Source organism: Rhodnius prolixus, unplaced genomic scaffold (assembly GCF_049639745.1).
Source record: "Rhodnius prolixus isolate KJV_2025 unplaced genomic scaffold, Rpr scaffold_1, whole genome shotgun sequence".
In the NCBI taxonomy this organism is placed as follows: Eukaryota; Metazoa; Arthropoda; class Insecta; order Hemiptera; family Reduviidae; genus Rhodnius; species Rhodnius prolixus.
Window position 1 is genome coordinate 51,262,016 of NW_027411581.1, and position 24,016 is coordinate 51,286,031.

The following is a 24,016-nucleotide window of genomic DNA, read 5'->3' on the forward strand; positions in this document are numbered from 1 at the left end:
GATGTCTTAAATGCCTTACATATAAGTATTTCGAGAATTTTCAACTAGTTTTTGTTTTTCATCAATTTGTCAGATTGCAGGGAAGATAAATGTGTGGTTTTCTTGCAAGCCGGAGCAGTACGGTGCTACTTTTAAGTATACTCTTGCCAGCACACTCTGTTCGGAAATGGGTAAAGTAAAGTTGATAACGAGAGAACCTTAGTCTGGTAATGGCTATCTAAGATGGTTGATTACTCGTTGCAACTGTTCTGTTGCTTTCTTTAACTTCTAGTAAGAATAGGGATTGATGTCTTGGAGATTTTTTTATTTTCAGTTTTGACGGAAAAGTATCCCTATTGAGATTCTTCTAAGTTCGAAAAAAGTGTTTTCTTCAAATTGTTCAGTATCTGTCTTTCAATTTATGGACGTGAGCAACATTCTTCAAAATCGGCACGCGTTGACTCGCGGTACCACAGTACGATACAATTAAGGTTTTAGGCAGACTCGATCCGGTAAAAATTTCTGGTAATTTTTCAGTTTTTAAGGGATTGTTTTTGAAAAATGGTTTCAGCAATTTTCTGTATTGTGCATACATATAGATCTTAATTTTTTAATTGAAATATTTTCGTAAGAAAATCATTCTTAAAGCAGTTAAACTTGGCTCTAAAGTACCATTTCAGTGAACAGTACTGACCAACTCATTACCTATACAGCGTTTCCCAAAGTGTGGGTCGCGACCCGGCACCGGGTCGCAGAAAAATTCAGCTGGGTAGTGGCAAAAATTGTAAAAACACAAAATATCTATAACATTTTGCTTTAAATTTAATATTTTTCGAAACTTTTTCAAGTACTGCAGGTGGCAACCCTTTACCACCGTTTCCTACCGGACCGTTTAAATTCGAATGCTCTGATTGGCTGATTTCGATTCGTCATTCAGTGCCTTCTGTCGATATTGAAAAGGAAGAAATGCTTAATCTTAGTGAACAAGAAGTTGATAATTTAATTGAAATTTCATGCGACACCGATCTTAAAAAAGTGTTTGAAACTGTACCACTAATTAATTTTTGGTTGCGCTGTCAAAAGGAATATCCAAGCGTAAGCGAAAAAGCGATACAATTTTTAATGCCTTTTGCCACCACTTATACGTGTGAAACTGCGTTCTCAGCCTTGGTGTACTTAAAAAATAAGTATCGAAACAGTTTGGATGTCGAACCTCATTTGAGAATTAAATTAACATCATTAAGTCCTAATTTGAAATTACTATGTGATGAAAAACAACATCATCCTTCGCACTAAGGTCAAAATATGTAAAACAAAATTTACTTTAAGTTTTAAATGAAGATAATGGATTGTCTTTAATTACTTATGTTTTTTGTTAAATAATTATTTTGCAATTTTTGTGTATGAAATAAACAAACAAATAACTTGAATTTTGATTTTTATTACCACAATACCGCCCAATATCTTTCAGTCCATGTCTCGCAGCTGGCGACCTTTTCTACAACGAAATTAAATGCTAGAAATCCATTTTTATCGGTCGTTATCATCACAGAGGTTCCACCACTTCCATTCATTGCAGATGCTTGTTTAGGTATGTGGATAGATTTGTTGATAAGGGAACATCATTCAATGTTTACCTTCTTTTATTCCGATTATTTGTTTGAGGTACACAAGCTTAAATTCTAGCTTGTACGAGGGTCGTTTGAAAAGTCCGTGCAAAGTCAGAGAGATAGCACTACTGGCGCGTATCGAGGTTATGTTTAGTTAGTAGCATCTCTTGGAAGAACACACATCAAGTTTCAGCCAGATCGGTCTATTACTTTGTGTTTGGCATTCGTTTGAACCGAGGAAGTCGAGTGATTTTCAAAAAATGGACGAAAAAGAATTTCGTGTGTTGATTAAACACTACTTTATGAAAGGCAAAACGCCTCAGGAGACCAATGAGAAGCTTGATAAACATTATGGTGACTCTGCACCTTCGATTAGAACAGTTTATAAGTGGTTTCAAAATTTTCAGAGTGGCCATATGGGCACAAGTGACGCTGAACGTTCTGGACGCCCTGTTGAGGTTACTACTCCAGAAATCATTGATAAAATCCATGATATGGTGATGGATGACAGAAGAGTGAAGGTGCGTGAGATTGCTAGTGCTATGGGCATCTCGAATGAACGGGTACATAATATTTTGCATCAACATTTGGACATGACAAAGCTATCTGCAAGATGGGTGCCGCGATTGCTCACACGACCAAAAACGAAATCGTGTGAAGTGTTGCAAGGACGGTTTGCAGCTGTTCCAGAAGAATCCGCAGGACTTTAAGCGTCGTTTTGTCAATGTGGATAAAACATGGATACATCACTACACTCCTGAGACCAAAGAACAATCTAAACAATGGGTTACCAAGGGGGAATCTGCGCCAAAAAAGGCGAAGACCGTTCCTTCGGCCGGAAAGATTATGGCGACTGTCTTTTGGGATTCGCAAGGAATAGTCCTCATCGACTATCTGGAAAAGGGTAAAACTATTACAGGTGCATATTATTCATCGTTATTGGACCGTTTGAAAACCGAGCTGCAAGAAAAACGCCCACGATTGGCCCACAAAAAAGTCCTTTTCCATCACGACAACGCACCAGCTCACACCTCAGCAGTTGTGGTCGCAAAATTAATGGAAATAGGGTTCCAACTCGTTTCACATTTCTCCTATTCTCCAGACTTGGCTCCCTCGGCCTACTATTTGTTCCCCAATATGAAGAAATGGCTGGCGGGAAAAAGATTTTATTCAAACGAGGAGGTGATTGCAGAAACGAATGGCTATTTTTCAGACTTGGACAAATCCTATTATTCGGAAGGGATCAACAAACTAGAGCAGCGTTGGACGAAGTGTATAAGCCTAAAAGGAGACTATGTTGAAAAATAAAAAAGGTTTACCCCAAAAAATTAAGTTTTTATTTTTGCACGGACTTTTCAAACGACCCTCGTATATACATGTATGTATATTACTTTTTGTAATGGTTAGTGGCCAAAAAAGAAATGAACGCGATGCGCTGTGATGCACCTTTTTTCTCAAAGCTGTATAGCATTTGATTGTCGCTAGACCGCTACTTGCTCTTGAACTTGAATTTTTCTATATATTTTATTTTAGTAAACTTGTATTTGTATCGGTGAAATTTGCTAGTGGATTATTGAAAATCTTTGTTTTTTAAAAATTTAATTACTTTTTTGTTAAATATATATGTTGCCAGGTATTTAGGGTTCAGTAAAAGGCTGCTTATGTATTTTGGAGTTCTTAGATAGTATTCGTGATTTATTGCTAGCAGTGATATGGAATTGGCCTGCTTTTTTATAGCTGCCAGTAAGCATCTAATATCGAAGAAAAGCTGGTACCAGTGTGTGTGTGTATTTTGAAGACTTTGTGCCCTACCCAGTCTGCTACTGCAGCCACCACCGGCATTACCAAGTCCTCAATAGTGAGTCGAAAGAGGGGATTTGTGAGAGAAGAAGCGGTATGAGTCTCAATATTCGCCCAATACCTCACTATTTGGCAGCATCACAAACTCTTCTGCCAATAGACGCTTTCTATTTCATCATTCTTCCCTTTTGAATGTTTAAGTTGTATATAACTCATACTACCAACATAAAGCACATTCACTTTATCAAACTGGTCCTCTATTTCCGTTTGCTTTACTTTGTGAGATTTAATGCCTCAGTAGTAGAACGTCAACGATATATGATGTGAACTGTGGCCAAAGCTCTCTCTATATGTTGATACAGTGAAGCATTATTAGTTCGTGTGGGGCCATCATTGCCTTGCATGTTGAAGTAATTTTGTAATCACTGTTTGGTGGCCCATCTGATGTGGTGAATATGTTTAACTACACATTTGACTAAGATTGCATCCCATGTTTACCAACATCTCTCTGAATGGTGTTTCCTAAATACCTTAATTTTCTTGAAGCTATAGTAATTTATAGGAATAGGTAGTATTTACACTTTTGGTCTCTTCTTGTTCCTCAATTTAAAATGGCTACAGTTCAGCTGCCTCTACAATAATTTTGTAGTTAATATTTTTCTTTTACTTTTTTTAATTTTCAAGTTATTTCATTTAAAAAAATATTGTTATCTCTTGCTTGTATGTGGGTTGTAGAATTGCTAGTTGAATATTGTCAATAGCACTTTAGTGGGGTTGTTCTGCATGAGTAGACGTCAGACAGCATGGCGACAAAGTTCTCGTTCATGTTTGCATCCCACCAAAGCCTCGCCCACAATTGTATTATATTGACTGGTAGACATAAATAAGCACTCGAACTAATTGCGCTCTTCATGTACCCACCATAGAGATGAATGTACATAGTTTGCTGCTGCTGCTATACATGTCTGTATGTTCTTATAATATGTCACCCTATTGCTCTGCGATGCCCATTCAAAATATAAATGGACCCCTAATGCATATGCAATCACATGCATTTGTTTTACTATTATTTATAATTTATATAACAATTAATGAAAACTATATAAAGGAGAACCCTAACAATCCTTCTCGCCGACTGAATCGCCAGTGGCACCGTGATTTTCTTGCAGTCTGAAGACCTAAACATCATTACATCCTGTAGAGAATGCTACCGCTGGTAGTTTCTCTCCTCCTGCTCTTCCCGCATTCAATTATCCTATACATTCCTATTTACTTATTGCATGTATGTATATACAGAGTAAAACCAAATATAAGGGAGAAAAAGTATATCTACTCGTATTTTTCTTGGGACTTTTAGGTCTAACTACCAAATTAGGTAAGATGAGCGGAGAAGGCTGGCTAATATACTTTAATCTAAATTTCTCTCATTATATCATAATAATTATCTTTTTATTTATTTAGTAAGTTACAATCTGTATATAAATATTTACAATAACTAAATATGAATAGAGCAGGAGGAGAGAAATTACCAAGTGATACCACTTTCTACAAGAAATCGATGATAGCGATCATCTTTAGTTCTCAAAGAAGTCCTGGCGCCAATGGCGATTCATTCGGCCTGGTGGATTGTCAGGAATAACAGTAGAGGCGAGAGACTGTACAAATGGATTAGACCAATTAGAGTGAACAGTACGGGAACTTCTGATATGTCGTCTAGGCAAGTTACATCTTGGTACGAATGGGATGATGTCATTATGAAGGTTTGTCACATAAAAAGAAGCGTTAACAAATCTGTCGGAGTAGTTTTGATTGGAATATTTGTACAATCCGGTCCACATAGGTTTGAGGATAGTATTGTATATTAAACGTTTGAGTTCTGTGGGTAATTTGGAGCATCGTCCAAGAAGTATGTAAAGCAGTTTCGCACGTTTTGTCATTGCTTGTCTTTTAAGTCTAATGTGTGGGTTCCACGTGAGTCGTTTGTCTAAGAATATCATGCTAAACAAAATCCAAAGCCAACACTAGCTCACTGCGACTACATCTCTTGGATAGTGTAGATTTTGTTCCCTTTCCACAGGTGTCATGATAGCCAAGCGGTTAGAAGCGCGGACCTCCAAGCTAAGATTAGGCATTGGTTCGATAGCTGGCCATGGCTTTATGATTTTATAGCAAAGCATCTTACCTATCTATCTCCGTCCAAGATACCTGTGTTCTGTTCTAAAATATCATGTCTCAGGAACATTGCTTACCTAAATAACTTTGGACTCTTTCAACAAAACAATGGGTGATCTAAATTTAGTTTAATAACTGTCCGAAATTATAAATAATTCTCTTGCAATTCTTAAAATAATATTGTGCGATTAAGTGACTCCATTTTATTACTATATTATTATTATTTTCTGAAATGAAATGTCTATATACGAGGGTCGTTTGAAAAGTCCGTGCAAAAATAAAAACTACTTAATTTTTTGGGGTAAACCTTTTTTATTTTTCAACATAGTCTCCTTTTAGGCTTATACACTTCGTCCAACGCTGCTCTAGTTTGTTGATCCCTTCCGAATAATAGGATTGGTCAAGTCTGAAAAATAGCCATTCGTTTCTGCAATCACCTCCTCGTTTGAATAAAATCTTTTTCCCGCCAGCCATTTCTTCATATTGGGGAACAAATAGTAGTCCGAGGGAGCCAAGTCTGGAGAATAGGGGGGATGTGAAACGAGTTGGAACCCTATTTCCATTAATTTTGCGACCACAACTGCTGAGGTGTGAGCTGGTGCGTTGTCGTGATGGAAAAGGACTTTTTTGTGGGCCAATCGTGGGCATTTTTCTTGCAGCTCGGTTTTCAAACGGTCCAATAACGATGAATAATATGCACCTGTAATAGTTTTACCCTTTTCCAGATAGTCGATGAGGATTATTCCTTGCGAATCCCAAAAGACAGTCGCCATAATCTTTCCGGCCGAAGGAACGGTCTTCGCCTTTTTTGGCGCAGATTCCCCCTTGGTAACCCATTGTTTAGATTGTTCTTTGGTCTCAGGAGTGTAGTGATGTATCCATGTTTCATCCACAGTGACGAAACGACGCTTAAAGTCCAGCGGATTCTTCTGGAACAGCTGCTAACCGTCCTTGCAACACTTCACACGATTTGAAAATCACTCGACTTCCTCAAATTCAAACGAATGCCAAACACAAAGAAATAGACCGATCTGGCTGAAACTTGGTGTGTGTTCTTCCAAGAGATGCTACTAACTAAACATAACCTCGATACGCGCCAGTAGTGCTATCTCTCTGACTTTGCACGGACTTTTCAAACGACCCAGACAGAGTTACGTCACTGTGGTAAGAAACTCCATTTTGTCCTACCTTATTTTCAACACCTTTACTACATTACTTTGGTATTGGAGGGTTACAGCCAAATATTCTGTATGGTATGATATAGGAAAATGATTTTTTTTTACCTTTAAAAATAGTGAAGTTGGATGGTGATATAAAGAACTTTGGCGCCTTGGTGCCAGGAATTTTATATTATAGTTGGTACAAAGTGGTAGAGGTTACCAGGCCAGTGGAATTTGTCTGCCAGCAATACAGATCGAAAGGGTTGTAAAATTGTAATATCATATTGATTTCTTCTCTGAATAGGGGAAGGAATATATATATATATATATATATATATATGAGAGAGAGAGAGACAGAGGTACTGGGCGAGTGGGTGAGAAGTGCAGTAGGTAGTGCTGGCTGACCGAGGTATGTAGGAAATGCGGCCATGATCGCTTGGCATGTCGCTCAAAGTCAACCTACAGCATGTTTGACCCAAACTTAACCTCTGCTTCACTACCACTTCTGCCTCTTCAACTTCATCCCACTGATTAACCTTCTCAAATAAAAATAATAGCCCCACAAATACTGCAAACTTTGTTAGTATATCCATTACGTCATGAGTAAAAACTTGCCTACCTTATTGATCTGAATATCTTTACATTTACACATTTCTGTCTTAATCCAAATTTCTGTTAAGATCTCTAGCAACTTCATGGTTGATTATTCTGTCATCTCTAGCCATATTAATGCTCTATAATTGTGCAAAATTCTATAGTTACCCGGAGAATACGAAGCGAGTTATCGTGATTTGAATTTCGTGTGCTAGATTTAAGATATGAACATTTCAACTCTATTCATCTCCTAATCTCTTGCAGCTCCACTCCTGTTTTTAACAGGAAAAATTCTAAAAATTTTGGGTACTTCTTACATCCTGTGGATCCTGTTTCTTCTACCAACACACACTGTGCCCTCGAGGCGTTAAGCTGCACTTTATTTTTGAAAACTGGCTGGTAATTCGTTGCAGTTATACTCTAGCCCCTTACTATAATTAGCAAGTTTTTTTATTATTATTATCCACCGGAAGTAAATTAAAACTTTTTACCGTTGAAAAATGTTAATTTTTCTACTTGCAAACGAATCTTCTTCACTGCTGTACCATCCAAAGTGCCCTATTTATTATTACGGTCTTATTCCGCTAAATATCTAGCCTAACTACTTCATTTCAAAAAGCCTACTACTTTGGTAGTTGGACATTAATCCCCGCCTGAAAAAATAGGCGATTATTTAACTTAATTTCAGAGCAATTCGTTGCAAAATCAGAAGTGCTCTTTCTTTTACGTGCTAAGCAGAGCTAGCGTTTTGTGTTTTTGTTTTTTAATTCCAAGTTGTTTGAATATAATTTTTAATCTCAGGCTTCTCTACTCATTTCGTTTTAACATTTACCAATTTTATTTCATCATTCAACTTTTTCAAATTTATGAAAATACGTAGATTTTATCCGTTGTATTGTATCCCTTAAGTGTGAAACTATAGATTGTATCCTCAGTGTTGGATAATAGCGTTGATTTTTTTCATCATAGCAATCGGGTTTTTCATTATTTCTGTTCGGTTTCGAATTTTCATCGTTTTTTTCAAAAGCTGTTATGATAGTATTACTTCCACACTTACAAACCCTCTGTAACACATTTCACTTACCAAATTCTGCCGAGTGTTGGCTAGAAATGATTTATTGTTCCGAAATATGGATTTAATTAGAATTATTGAAATATACTAAAAAAAATTGGCGTTGCTTTCAGATGAATTGATTCCTATCTGGAATAATATTCAAGTAAATTTTTTGCATAATAAATATTTATAAAGAAATAAGAAGAATACATCATCGTGTTCTAACTTTTTAAATTCATTAAAGGTCCTTTTGCATCCTTCATGGCCAAGTTCTTGTGCCCTAAATATACAAAGGCTATATGATGATAAAGATCGTTATGAACCCATTTATCCTGTTTAAGGATTACTGTTGTAAAGTACAAACACATTTACAGCTATAATAACAATACTAATCCTTTGTTTAAAAACAACAAAGGGTTAACCCGAAAATAACAAGTTTTGACATTATTTGATCTAGATAAGCCTGATCGCCATCTCACGCGATATTCCCTTAGGATTTCTGGAGAAGGGGGTTTCCTGTCGATTGTTGAAGTCTGTTGGAGTTGGTTTTGCTTCGACTACTCCTATTACTTTGCTAACCTGCTTTGTAATTTGGGGTAGATTGTAGTTTTGATTGGCACTAGTGGAATAGAATTGTTCTTATTTGTATGATTGCTTTACATTTCTTTTAGGGTATCCATCATTTTGCGTTTCAATTAATTCATTGTTGTTTTAAGGTTCTGTGCATACTTCTCTCTTATGGCAACCTTGTTTTCACGTAAATTTAAAGTCTAGGCGGTTTTTAGTAACCAAAAACCTACTTCATTAATTATAAATAGTAAAATGTTAGACAATAGCTTTGTGTTGTTAGCAATGGTAGTTGGTATTTATTCACTGCGGTACCGTACTGTACATAACCCTATTTGACCAGCTTCGTTGGAGGGAATGTTGCCTCCACAAGTATCCAGTCAACATAAAGGCTCTGTTCCAATAACATCACCAGTGACGTCACCTCCCATCTAGAGCGGGGTGGAGAGAGAGGTAGTGAAAGGAAGCCCGGGTATTTGACAAAAGAAAACAAACCTTCTCCATTTCAAATCAAATTACTTCTACTTCTTCATACGGAGGCTGGGAGTGATCCATCTCTTCTTTTTTCCCCCTTGCTGATCCTGGCATTACACTCTCCGTCATCCTTGCCGACGAACATATCCTTCGTATATTTTATTGCTACTTTTCAAGACAGATGGGAATATAATTATTTTTTCATTTTCCTAAATTTTCTTCTTTTTTTCGCGTATTTTTCTTTTTGAAATAAATTAAAAGAAAATTCTCCGACTGTTTTTATGTTAATACGTGATTCTCATTACACATTACTTTCCGCTTATCAGTACCGAATTAGAAAGTACGAGTATAGCAGATAATTTCGGATTGTGTCACAGATAACTTACTATTGGTATTTCTTTATTTTAGTTTATTTTAGTAGTTAGAAAACATGGAATCGTTCATTAAGCACTAAGATAAAAAATAAAGAATGAAAACCATTTGTAAATGGTTCATTTGCATCGGGGTGGCTTTATGAAGACAAAGGTGCTATGAGTTTGTTGAAGGTAGATTGAACAGAAGAATTAATACATTAGACTGGTTAGTGCGAGGAGATCTAGGTCTTTCTGCTTTTAGTGCTGTTGCCCTTTACAGCAAAAGGACATGGGCGAGAGAAGTCTCGGTCATTAGGGGTCAAAGGGTAACGCTGGATACAGATGGAACGTTGTCTATTCATGAGTCAGATCGATTGTTACCCTCAGGCTGTATGTCTCCCTCACTAGCCTTAGTAACCCCACTGGCTTCTGACCGCCCCAACACTCTGGATGCTGATAACAGTTTAAATTTATCTGCCGTTATTTTTATTATCGGGTTGTGACGACCTACTAACCAATTGCTATCTGCATTCCAAGCCTTCTAGATCTCAGCTTCGCCCTACTATCTCTATTTAATTCTCCCCTCCCTTGTTTATTAAATTATTTCTATTCTCCTTTTCTGCAGCATGTTTTATTGGACAAGTTTTGGACGTTTTTTTGGGAATTTCCTGTAAGCACATTTATGCATTGTAAATAATATGTATTTATATTTTAAATTAAAATAAATTTATGTATTAAATTGTTTAAATTGAAGTGTGGGGATCGACTAAACGTTCCAATTCTATATTATCTAAAATTATACTAGATTTTCTCTTCCTAGGAGCTTCTTACAACTCACTGTCCGGTGATGGACAGTGTTGTCTGTAACGAGAGAACACTGTCCGGAGGCCAGCAGTGCACTGAAAAAAGCTCCGGGCGCCAATAACCTTAGATGTTGACGCGCCTTAAATCATAAAAAAATAAAAAAATTCATTCTTTTACAGCAGCTCATCCTAATCCATTAATTGAACACTTATTTTCTTCTACATTACCAGGTAATCCTCCAAGGAGATTGAAGAGAAGATGGCCCCGCGACCTACTCTCCTCATAACAGTATAGTACATCTGTTCACGTTAATGGAGTGTCGCCACTGGGTGTCTTCTCCAATCTTCATTAATAATCAAGACATGATATTACACCACATTTGCTTGTTGCAACAACCGATGCTGTCGCAGATTTCAATAAAAGTTTAAAAAAAATAGTTTAAGATTATTTACAAGAATAGTTTCTGATCTTTCCTATCTTCAGCATTATGATCTGAGAGTATGATACGCTGGTATTCACAGAAGTAAATTTCAAGGTAGTTCGAATTGACAATAGGGAGAAATGCGAGGGTGGTTTGAAAAGTTCTCGGAATGTACTAGAAAGAAGTGTCTTCCCTCGGTGGAACTGCTTTTATTTTTCAACATAGTCTCCCTGTAGACTAATGCATTTGGTCCAGCGATGTTCCAATGCATTGATCCCATCTCGAAAATGAGATTCCTCCAGGCCTGCAAAATACCTCTCCAATTCGGCTGTCAGTTCTTCCGTTCTAGGAAATCTCCGTCAGCTTGGGGAAGAGATGAAAGTCTGGTGGTGCCAAATCAGGTGAATAAGGTGGATGTGGCAACAATTCGTACCTCAGTTCATCAAGTTTTGCCATGGCAATAACACTTGTGTGCGGGCGGGCGTTGTCCTGATGAATGATGACTTTTTCCTTGCCAAACCAGGCCTTTTTTCGCGCATCTTCTCCTGTAGTTGGTCTAGGAGGTTTGCATAGTATTGCCCCGTAATTGTTTGGCCAGTAGGAAGGTAATCTATCAGCAGAATGCCTTTTGCATCCCAGAAAACTGAGGCCATGACCTTTCCGGCCGAACGTACTGCCTTTGCTTTCTTTGGTGGTGGTGACTCAGCATGTTTCCACTGCTTTGTCTGTTGTTTTGTCTCTGGAGTATAGTAGTAGACCCAAGTTTCAACTGAAGTCACAAACCGGCGCAAAAAATCTTGTTGGTTGCGCTGAAAACGGGCCAGACATTTCCAATCTGGTGCGTTTATGGTCCAATGTCAAGAGCCGCGGCTATGTGGTTCTATCGAATCCCTTCTTTTAGTTCACCACTGGTCGGCTAATGAAACTCTTATTACCTGAGACTTTTGCCTTACTAACATAATTATGATTTAAGCTGTCTAAAGATTTTTTTTTCGCAAACGTTGAAAACATTTTTGATTAGGGAGTAAGAACTCAAAAAATTTTGCTTCCTCACTTTGTTAGTAAAGCTTTGTAAGTAGAACTCGAAAGTTCTTCACAGAAACTTCATTGAAAATGGCTGAAATTCGAAGGCAACAAATGTGCATGATGTTTTCTTTTTCTAATACATTGATTGCTATATCCATCAGTGCCCCTAATCATGTTTCCTTCTTTTTCTGAAGTCGAGCTGAAAGGCCCATGCTGCTTGTTGGATGTGGGTGGCTTCTACATGTCGAGAAAGGGTTACTTAGAGAATACTGATGACCTCTTTATGAGAGGAAGTTGGCCAAGGAAGAGTCACCGTGATGAATCCAAACTTTATATCGGTGGTATCTTCGTTAGTGTTTCTTCTGTTGGGCTCCCATTGAAAGTTGGTCAGGGCAACACTTGGTATTCGTTCAAAGCTAAACTTTCGCTGGCCAAAAAAAAATTTGAAAATGGTACCATTTTAAATGATTTTGACACAGCGTAGAATTTGCCATAAATAGGAAAAATGGAAATCAAATTTGACGACTAAACCTAATGAACCAAACAATGGTGTGGATTTAAACGCGTTATGGTCAGATTTACATAATGCATAAAATAAATTAATTTTCCTTGAAACGAGTCCATTAAAAAGATGGTTAGTAGGATTACCTTTGCTAGAGTATAATGCAATTAGTCCCTATAATCAGAGCTGTCTATTTTGTTCTTTTCTTAGTATAAAACAACTAAAGATTTAATAAATGTTCCACATTTTAGGAATCTATTTTTTATAATTAAATTGCGTAACTTGCTTTTCTTTGAATGCACAAAGTTATACTTTTAATAATAATCACGTTACATTTTTAGCCAGTCTGAACTTCAACATTAATACCCAAATTGAATTAGTAAAATCTTAATAATTCCCAGTATTTTTAGCCTCGATATAAAGTAAAAAAGGAAAAGTTATTTCAGACTTTCAGTTTAGACAAAAGAATACACTTAAAACGTAATGTGTATAATGGAAGGTTGTTGTTGATAGCTGTAGAAGTGTTTTTATTTATCACTTCAGCTCCAACAATTACACTTTATTTCTTAGTTTATTTCTAGGTCTTCATTAAATGTTTGTTGTTTACAAAGTTCTAAAAGTGGATTCAAAAAATAATTCTTGCTAAAATAAGCGAGAGAAAAATTTACATTGGTTTTCATCCTTCGTACTTAGCACAGTCAAATTTCAGACTGTTGCATGGAATCACCTTGGTTGTAGTGAACCCACGGGTACCTGAGCTCAGTACACCATGTGAATTCAACAGATCAGCTAACGGTACATTAAAACTACTATATTTACATTCAAAGACATCATATTATACACCTTAGGGTTTCCGTCCTTAAGTTTTTAAGCCTTTCTTTGGCCCAGGAAAAGCTCCAAGCCCCAAAAATCTTGAAGTTGCCCTAAATAGCGAACATAAAAACGTAAAATCTATTGTAGTAATAGTACGAAAGCAGTTCTAGCTGCCTACTCTTAGAAATTTTTTTTCTGGGTACTTTTTAATGCTCACCGTGTGCTGTTATCTGAAACTGATAACATTGACCGGAGGCCGGCAGTTCGTGGAATGGATCCAGGGTTCATATTGCCTCAGATGTTAAATTAAAATATAGAATAAATTCATATTAATGAAAAATAGGCAGAATTACTTGTAGCCGTTTTTTTAATGGAATGAATTTTAAAATAACATGCGAAAGAAAAAATGAATTATTTAGAGATATTAATGGGCGTTCAATAGAAGAAATTTTAAGTTTTACTTACTCAGTATAAAGTAAACATAAACAGAACACTCTTATAGAAATACTTCCACAACTTATGTAATGAATAAACACTATAACTGGAACTTCTAAAATGTAGTACATACTCAAATTTCTTTTTTCTACAACCATGTTGAGGAATGTTCTGATTACTCATTTAAAATCAGCTGTGTAATACACAACTTTACCTCAATAGAGGGGAAAAATTCCCATTAGTGTCACTTACCTCACTGGTGAGTGAAAAAACTTTATTGTGCTTCCTTGATATAAGAACGTTTTGTTATTAAATATTTTCTGTAAAATTTTAATAAGCTTATTTAACGTAACTAAATAATTAAAAAACGAATATTAAAAAATAAAATAAAAATTGAAAGGAATATAGAAATATCTTAATAAATAATTAGATATTTTTAATTATAACAGTTACAGAGGTTATAGTGTTACCTTGTAGAAATTTAATACGGATTCTAGTGATTCCTGTTAAGAAAACACTCCTCCATCAATAAAAGAAACAGCAGAAAATGTAGTAAGTAATTTATTACCAAAAAAATCGAAAGATCGTTATACAAGTCGTTACAATAATTTTAAGAAATGGTGCACTGACAAAAAAGTTAAAAACACATTAAAAAATATACTTCTAGCTTACTTTCATGAAATTTCTGTATCTTATAATTCATCTACATTGTGGTCTGTATATTCCATGTTAAAAACTACCTTAAACATTAATGATAATTTAGACATAAGTCAATATAAAAAGCTTAAGCTGTAGGACTTGTGAGTTTTGTAGACTGTAAAAATGGAATTTTTAATTTTTTTAGTTAATAAATCTAATGGTTGCAGAAAAAATATAATATTTAACTCGAGTGTTAAGTATTTTCCACACTTGTTAAATAAATAACTATTTTTCTACACTTTAACTCGATGGATTTTCTTGTAAGTTTGAGGAGATTATCTTTAATTGAAAAAGTAACAGGACGTAAATTTGCAGCTAGATTCACAACTTACAACTCATTAAAAACATTCACAGTTTAAAGAGTAATACTGAAAGATGTTATCACCTTGACAGTCAGTGACAAACTTTGCATATTTAATTCATATTGCCTCAGAAGTTAAATTAAAAAATAAAATAAATTAATATTAATGAAAAATTGGTAAGAATTGGATGACTAAATGAGTTGGAACCTTCTTTATTTTACAATTCCTAAAATTATACTCTAAAAATGGAATAATAAATAAGGCTATACTCATGATATGATCGCCACTGTTTTAGTCGTTTTTCTTTAAGTGATGAAGGTCGTTACATTACTACGATGACATAATAAAAAGTAAAAAATAGCGTGGTGACACTAATGAATGAGGGTTTTTTTCCCCAGCTGTATTATTCGACTCCCTTATTAAACTGTCTTCTTTGCAGTAATATACATTGAAGCTGGCATGAAGGCGGAAGTGTCGTCAACCTAGCCGGAATCTTACTTCTCTACAATTAAAAAGCAATACATCAGGAGTTGGGTGGTCCCTCCCTTTATACAAGCTCCTCACTTTGCATTAGACCGGGACACACCGGTCTCTGTTATTTTTTATATTGTTATTCATTTCTTTTGTTAGTTTTTGATATTAAAAAAATACCTCTACATTAATGTAAGAATGAACTTAGCGCGGCACTTCCTTCAATTCGTTTAAAAATTTGAAAACTACACTATTCAGAGAACTTATCCTAAAGTAAAACTGCATTTTTGAGAATAGCATTAACCTCTTTTAGTTTTGCTTTTTTTTTGTTCGTTTTTCTTCCAAAATAACGGTTTTAGTATACGAGGTGTGGCTATTAAATAACGAGACTATTGCTGTAAAACATTTTATTTTAAATTTATACATATTTAGTTATTATCACCTTCAATATACACCCCTCCCCTATCCCTACAACGCTCCATGCGAATTTACCATCGTTCGAAACAGTGCTGGAAGTCTTTTTCTGTGAGCTCCTGCATGACGCGTGCAGCTTTTTCTTTCACAGCTGCAACGGACTGAAATCGTGTTCCTTTTAATGAAGATTTGACTTTGGGGAACAGATAAAAGTCACATTGGGCCAGGTCAGGCGAATAAGGCGGTTGGCCTAAAACTGGGATGTTGTACTTGGCTAGAAACGTCTTCGCAGACAATGCAGTGTGAGCCGGCGCGTTGTCTTGATGGAGAACCCATGACTTGTTCTTCCATAAATCGGGTCGTTTTTTTCTTACTCTTTCACGAAGTTGAGCAAGCACCTCACGGAAGTAATTTATAAGAGATGTTCCCTCATCTACTCTCTAGAGTTTCCACAGAGACTGGAGACTATTGGAATCCACTTGCGGCGGAACACCCTATGGCAACTTTTCTGAGCTATCGTACCACGTAACAAGGAAAAAGTTTATCGTACATCGGCTCTTGGCAAAAAAACCATGACCTGTTAAGAGCAAGTCCCATTTCTTGGAGATACGCCTCTTTGTTTGGGCCAACAAAGGCCAGTGGGGTGCGCATATATGCTGGGGATGCCTGAAATGACTGCGTCTCCAGCTTTAAAATTCCAAGGGTTGCTATTGGAAGTGTGACGGTCGCCAAGATGTCGCTACTAGGGCTTCGTTACCCTGCCCAATGCAAGGTGCCCAGTTACCTCTAAAGAGTTACCCATTAGCCCCACTGTAGGTAGAAAGCATCTCAAACTAGAGACCTATAATTTTTAATTCACCTGGTTTTTAGTCTTATTGAATATAAAACCAAATGAATTAAATGGATTTAAAAAACAAAAAAACAACGAAGTCTATCTTTTTACTGTTTAAACTAATTCTATTTATTTATATTGAAACCTTATAACTTATTCTTTAATTAAGTGGTTCAGTATACAAATAATATTGAAAAGGGGGTTGGTTCAAAATGAATGGAATGGTTATGCCTTTGAAATTTTATTGAGTTGGTGTTGGTCAGAACTTTTCAGTTGTTGGTATCCTTGAGAGGTTGGTTCCCGCAGAAATCCAGCCAGGGGGTCCTCTTCAAGCCGTGTTGGGTGTGGGTAACACCGTTACAACTCAATAACTCGGAGAGTGCGATACTAGAGGCAATTTGTTGCCAACATTGCTATGTGCTTATACAGGCTTAAATACTTCTTTATTCATATTATACTAGAAAATAATAAAATATACAATCACATCCTGCTGATTCCGCTGATGAATCACCTTAAGTCTTCACATTACAAGTACGTATGTGAGCTACTTTTTGTTTCTTTATATCGAGGAAAAAAAAGAAGCTTAAATCCGAAATTTGGGATATGGTCTGTTAGCGTGCCATTAATTCAGAGATCTCTGACATTCTTTTCATTAATCATCTACAATTATTACATCTAAAATCCACGTGGAGGAAAGACCACTCACTCAGGGTCGTTGGTGCCGCTGCTGTGGATCCATAGCGTAAAAACTCTTACTTCGCTAGAGCCACGAATCATGTAAGAGCTGTAGAAATAGTCGATATTTCCAACTGGCAGATAACTCCAGCTTACCTAGTCTTACGAGTATACACAGTGTTACTCTGCTTCCTGATCGTTTCTGTATTAGATATCCACCTTCCAGGTCTTTTAAACTTCAGACGAGTACAGCTTACTACTGGGAAATTCCTTCACATTTCTTTTGATATTTTGCTCATGAATGTTCCAGACAAATTAATGTTTCACACTTTCGGCAAATTCAGTTACTACTCAACAAAAATGCCAAGTAAATAAAGATCATTTTTACATATTTCTGACTATAATATATCAGCTGTTACGATTTTTGGAAAAAAAAACAAAAAACAGCCTGAGTCAAAATTTTGAATGAAATTTTATTTTAGCGGCTCATGGTAGTATTTAAATGTAATACGAGTATTTGAAATAACTTGAAAATGTAAAAATTAAACTAAATTCACTGAAATAACTTTTTGTAATTACATCTTGTTTCTACAAAATTTCTATGATGCCATGTTGATTTACATCAAGTAATTAATAGTTTCAAATCTGTACCGTTTAAACTATTAATTGGTTTCTGGCAACTTTATTAATTCATTTAATAAAATGTATGCTCCTTCTGGAACATGATCAAAGGGATGAACATTCGTTGAATAACTTTTTTAATTAAACTAGTTAGTTATACATTATATGTTTTATTTATTTGCTTTGAGAATCGGACTAGAACTGCTCCTAGAAAGAGAAAATCTAAGGGGACCAGCAGCTGGATTCGAATCTGTGATTTTCTCGTTGAAATCCAGTATTAGCTAACCACCTAATATAATAATAATATTATTATTGTTGTCACTTTATTAGTTATAATAATAATATAATAATATTATTATTATTATTATTAACAGACTGATAGATCATTATTTCTTGAAATAATCGCCGTTATAAATGAAAAATAATTTCCTTAATTAAGATGTCACTATGAGAATTGTAAGGAGAGCGTAGTTAGAACAAAATTATCAGGAGTTTAGTAAACTTTATTCTTTGAAGAAATATGCCAATGTTTGATCAGATCCTGTTATCCTGTTGTACATAGAAAGATTGAATAATAATGCAATTTTAACTAATTATTCAATCCATCTGGATTAAGAATGGTGTAGATAAATGGTATCCTGGAGAGTTAGAGTTAATATAACACTCTTGGAATGTTTGTTTTTCTAGTAATGAGAGTTATGGGTTGGAGGAGAGAGAGTAAGCATGAAGACAGAATGTTGTTGCCGGCACGCCTGGAGTTGGCGGCGAGGAGTGCAAGGTCCCTGGGATTTCCCTCACTCATTGAAACAAACGACCCTCCTGGGGCCAGAAGGGGCCACTGAGTGTCGAGTTTACCCTCCACTTTATGTATCCTCCATAGCTCAACTCCGTACTCTCCAAGACTTCTCCGCTTCTCTAAATTCTTCTTTCTCTCACATTTCTCTTTCTTCCCCTTAAACTGCTTTTTGTACTCTTAAATCTATTTAAACATCTGTATTCTAGATGTAATCTTTCATTTCTCTCCATAATTACTGACAGTGATTCTACATGACTTTAGTTTGTCCTTGGCTAGACTATCTCTATATTTGTGAATTATTTCCCAAAAAAGTTTAGCATTACTTATTATATCCATTTTTCGTGGGATGTAATGACGATTATTTGGGTGTCAATTGGGTATGACTTTTGTGCCTCTTTAAGCCCTAAAATAAAAATATGTCTAAATTATGTATTGTTATTAATTACACAGTATTCAGGAACTAGTTGATATCTTTGATTTAGACTGATTGCTTGCTTATCTAGAAAAACTACTGCATTGCATGACTAAAAACTGAGGTTTAATGACTTTTAAATGAGTTTTTTTGACACCAAGGAGAGACTAATAGTTGTTCTCCACAGTTTTTTGTTCCTTGAGTTTGATGTGTTGGTTTTTTCACGATTGGTAGAAAGTGAAGATTATATAGTGATCAATGCCACCTAAATCTCACCTAAATAATCAAGGTATTTCTTGCTGCTCCAAATCGTCTAGGTGAGCCTCTGTTATAATCTATTCCCTTTGAATGTTCTCTCGTAATGCTTCGCAACACTCTCGGTTTGACCATGTTGGTTTTGGTTGAGGTCTCCGTTTCTTGGCTTAGGCGATATCTTATCCATTAGCATCGCCTAATTCTATCAATAGCTTGGATCGTTCAATAAATGGGTAGTTGAACAACTTTCTTTCCAATAATTTGGCGATGCTTTAAAAGTGTGTCAGTTTTGTTGTCCACTTTTAAATGCTTTTAAAACTGCTTTTGCTCTAATACTACTAACATTTGTTAAACGCTCCTTCTTCTGTTTTTGTAGTAGCAGAACTGCACAAAAGGTCCATGTTATACCAGGAATCTAAAGAATTAGATCCTTGAATTAGCTAATATTAGCCAACCATTGCCTCTGCCAACTTTTAATAGAAAGCCCCCTACTATTCTGGTCTCAGTTGTACTTTCTGGTATTGTCCCGCTGACGCCGAACCATATTGGGCCACGAACCACAAACTGTCCGTTCTTAAAACTGCTTTGGGAGAAGCACTTCTCATAGGTCGCTTTTTTCGTATTTATTTTCTCCGTCTTCTGCAAGATGATCTATATTCTCATAGCGCAACTTGTGACAAAATAATATTTCTTTGAGATAACATCTGTGTTCCATGCAGAACCGTTTTCGTTAACTTCGTACATTTAGCTAGACTGTAGATTAATTAATTTATGAAGAGTTGGTATTTATTTTCTTTAATAGTTAACGATAAATGTTTTATACGTACAACCTATAATAACTACCTAGGTACAAATGTTGAATCTTTCATTTTATAGTAGCCAAATCCAGACGGCATCGTTTACTGTTGTATACCATTAAATGGAATGGAATTCAACATTTATATTCTTTGAGTAAAGTGATGCACCATCTTGCCTGTAGAATATTGAAGTAACTAGAAAAGGATTTCCTAGTCAACATTGAACCACTTTCTTCACACCATTTTATAATCTCCGGGTAAGCTCAGCATAGTATGTGCATAGTCAATAAACATTGTATTATTAGGAATTAGTTGCTTCAACGTGAAGCTAAAGTTATCGAAATTTGCCTAACATTCTATGGAATGTTGTTTGGTCCAACAATTGAAGGGTCCTAATCAAAAACTGTTCATTCTGCTAATTAAATAATTATTGCTTTCTCTTACTAGTTCTGTTTGTACATATGTCGCTCTAGCTAAAACTAATTTTTCTATATAAAATAATCTGTGGCCATTTTGAATATATCTTGACTTAATTACTTCACCACTAAACTCTAGATAGGTTGCAGCTGGTTCAATTTTCTCGATTTTACTACAAAAAAAAACTATAAAATAAATGTAGTGCTCCCGAAACATTTAGAATAGGCAATATTGGCAGGCTAAAAAGGCAATGTGAATAAAACAAAAACTACTGGTTATATATTTTGATAAATGTTAACCTATCAACTTATTGATCTGGTATAAAGCAAACATCACACTTTGTCACCATATCCTTGATATTAGAATCCATAGGGGGGCCCCACATGGAACACGCGCCGATCTGGGGCACACTTTGAATATTAAGCAGTTGTGTATAGATGTTGGCTTCTCTTACTTTTCTCTCTTTTTTTTCTTGCAAGATATTCACTGTTTGTCCTTCTTTATTTTAGTTTACTATAGTTATGGCTTTTCCAAACTTCTGAACAATGAAGGTTGTTCATATTCATTACGTCTTATCATGGCTATGCTTATCGCCTTCAATTCTAACTTGCATTAAAAATGGGTACCTCATCGACCCAACTAGGCTTTCAGTGCGAACATTTTCTGGTTTAAATTCCAGGTAATTTGAAAACCGTGCCTTTTTTAGTTTTTATTCTTTCGCTTGTGACCAGTTTGCTTTTTTGTTCCATCAATAATTGTTTATTATAATTATAATTATTATATACATTTAGGAGCATCTTTGTCTGAGTTAATTGACCCCCTGAGTCTTTCAGTGCAGGCTGCCTCCAAACAGTAGTTTCATTCTTCATTGTGAAAAAGCCTTGTCCATGCACTAGAGGTCTAGACCATCTTCTTTAATAAATAATGTCTGAAATTGGCAATTTTCTTGTTTCATTAAGCTTCTACATATTAATCCAACATAGTTAAGGGAATTTAATTTGTAAATGTCTCAGTTTTAATTTATAATTTTAATGGAATGAAATAGGGAAGGAAATGCATCACTGTTCGCTACTTTACGTCTCTAAGGCTGGAAAAATAGTGGAGCAAAGTGGCGATGATAGCGAAGAGCACAGCGGCGAAAACAAACACGAGTTAACATATGGGACCGCGCATAGTGGAGAGCAAAGCGAAGACAGAGCAACGCTACCAAGAAAGAGTAGAGCAACGCGTTATGACGCGTTATGTTTGATTTCTTCGCGCTCAATTTTCTAGATTAAAATGGATATTGCTGCATTTATTGGTGTAGTTTTTTTTAAAATAAAACTCTGTGGGACCAAAAGGATCTTCTCTACATCAAAACCGATTTGTGTTGGATAAGAAATGGAACAGGATTAATGGGGTTAACATTGAAATTCGTCCTTTTCTTGATTAACATGCCTTCAACACTGGATAGTATGTAATCAAATGTTGAAATAGACATTTGAAAATACGAATGAAACACTAGGATGCCCGAAGTTGTTGGTACTAAAGATGGAATTCACCATGTTCATGTCTAGTCCTGATAATATCATCAACACTGCAGCTCCTACTTCTAAGCTGCTGAAAATACCAAATTTTCAAGGAAGAATTTTTGTATAGAAGTAATTCCTCCATCATGTTTCGTCGAAAGGAGAACGCGACTAAACTCGCACTATGTGCATGCGACTCTTTGCTCGCTGCTCGTCGGTCTCTTTGATTTGAAACAGCTCTCATCGCCGCTCCACTATGTTTCCAGCCTAATACGGGAATACTCTCCTGGATTTGGTCGAAATACGCTATATTCATTCATCGTTTGGTTTTCAATGTCAACATTTGCTCGGACCATTAACTGATCTAAATTCTCCACTTTTACTCCCAGACTGAGACCATTAATTTCTGCAAAAAGGCGCCTTTAGGGAAGCCTTTTAAATGAAAAGAACCACTTTTCAACTTTTCTTAAACTCCAACCATTCTTACACCTTGCCCTACAAAATATTCTTCTTCTTCTTCTTCACAAAAATGGCACATTATATAATGGAGCAGTTTTGCGGAAGATAAGGGACGAAGATGTGGGGGTTGCTCCTTGCCACTCTGTAATTAGTTAGTTCTTTGGGAACACTTTGACATGCTGGGCGTTCGCTATGGTCATACAGAGTAAGGGACATGGTTGAATGCAAGAAGAAGAAGTTTTATAATGTGTTAGTGGTGTAAGCCTACGTTACACGTTAATATTCCCAACACTTCCCCATCTCTTACGGAACAAAAGACTGGTACTAGCGGTGTCCATGGATTGGTGGGGGTGTGTTGGGCGTTTTTCATGGAACCATAGAAAAACTGGCTCCTACTGACGGGATTTCCCCTCTCATAAATTCGCACTTGTATGGCTTTGTGACCTTTTTTTCATTCACTACGTGAACTTAAACTGGGGAAGTTGTACCAAAGATGGTGAGTAAATGTGTGGAGTAGATTCGCTTTGTGAAGGACCTAACCCTCTGCTAGACTGTAAGCCTTCCCCACTTACCTCTTTGCTCGCCCAAAATGGAAGCGGAAAATCATTACATTTTAACTTTGCTTATTTTGCATCAGCTTATTATGAAAAACTTAGTTTAATGAGTTTGTCTGTAAATAAGCACTTTCATTTTTTTTTTTAATTTTGTGTTTTTTTATGGCTTATGTACATTCAAAATATTTTTTTAGGCGATTTTTTTTAAGGAAGGGATATTTAGACATTTTTAAAGTTTATTTACGAAAGTGTGGGTGATCAAAAAGCATAAATTTCAAGAAGCATAAAATGTTACCAAGAAGTGAAAAAAAGGTGCTCTATTCTTTCATCCGATTCCTGGGGAATGATTGTACCAGCTCGGAACTAAACTGGAGGCCAGAGTCCTTGTTCACCTTCTTCCTCAGAGAGCCAGGTCGCTAGGTTAGGTAAATTAGAAAGTAGGTTACGAGGAGATTTTTATTTCCGATTCTAAGGGACCCTACAATATATCGAATTTAACCAAGTCTAAGGTCATTACGAGCGTGTTGATTAAGAAATTACAGTAAATTTCTAAGGATTATTTGATGCAGTCACGTATGTCTTCTACCAGCTTATTTGAAATCAAGCCCAGCGCAATCAAGCAAGTTAGGCCTTAAAAAGCCATTTGCCATTTCTCTTTAGATTCATTAAAAGAAAGTAATTTCATCTGTGACCAATAACTTGGCGCAATTCATTATTGCTATAAAATTGTTTATTGCATTTCACACATGCAATTGGTTCAAATATGGTATTACTTTAGCACCATGAAAAATATGGGTTAATAATTATTTACTAGGTTTATGGAAGTGCTAAATTTAATGTATTTTTTTGTTTTTCTCCGTCGCTCTTCCTCCTTCAGAGTTTTATGGTTTAATAAACAGAAGATCGGTGACAACACCAATCTGGATCTGCAGTAAGAACGTAGCTGAGGGTAGCTGGGTAGTAGAGCGAGGATGGAAATGAAAGTTTCATGACCGTAGAGGAAGACACCAGAAGAGACGACCACCACAATGGTCGGCAGA

At 36.0% G+C, this 24,016-nt stretch overlaps 1 protein-coding gene across 13 annotated transcripts in view; it reads left to right on the forward strand.

Moving 5' to 3' along the window:
* Lar (tyrosine-protein phosphatase Lar) overlaps window positions 1-24,016 on the forward strand; it is an 855,139-nt gene that overhangs the window by 604,083 nt on the left and 227,040 nt on the right. The gene's annotated exons all lie outside the window — the stretch shown is intronic.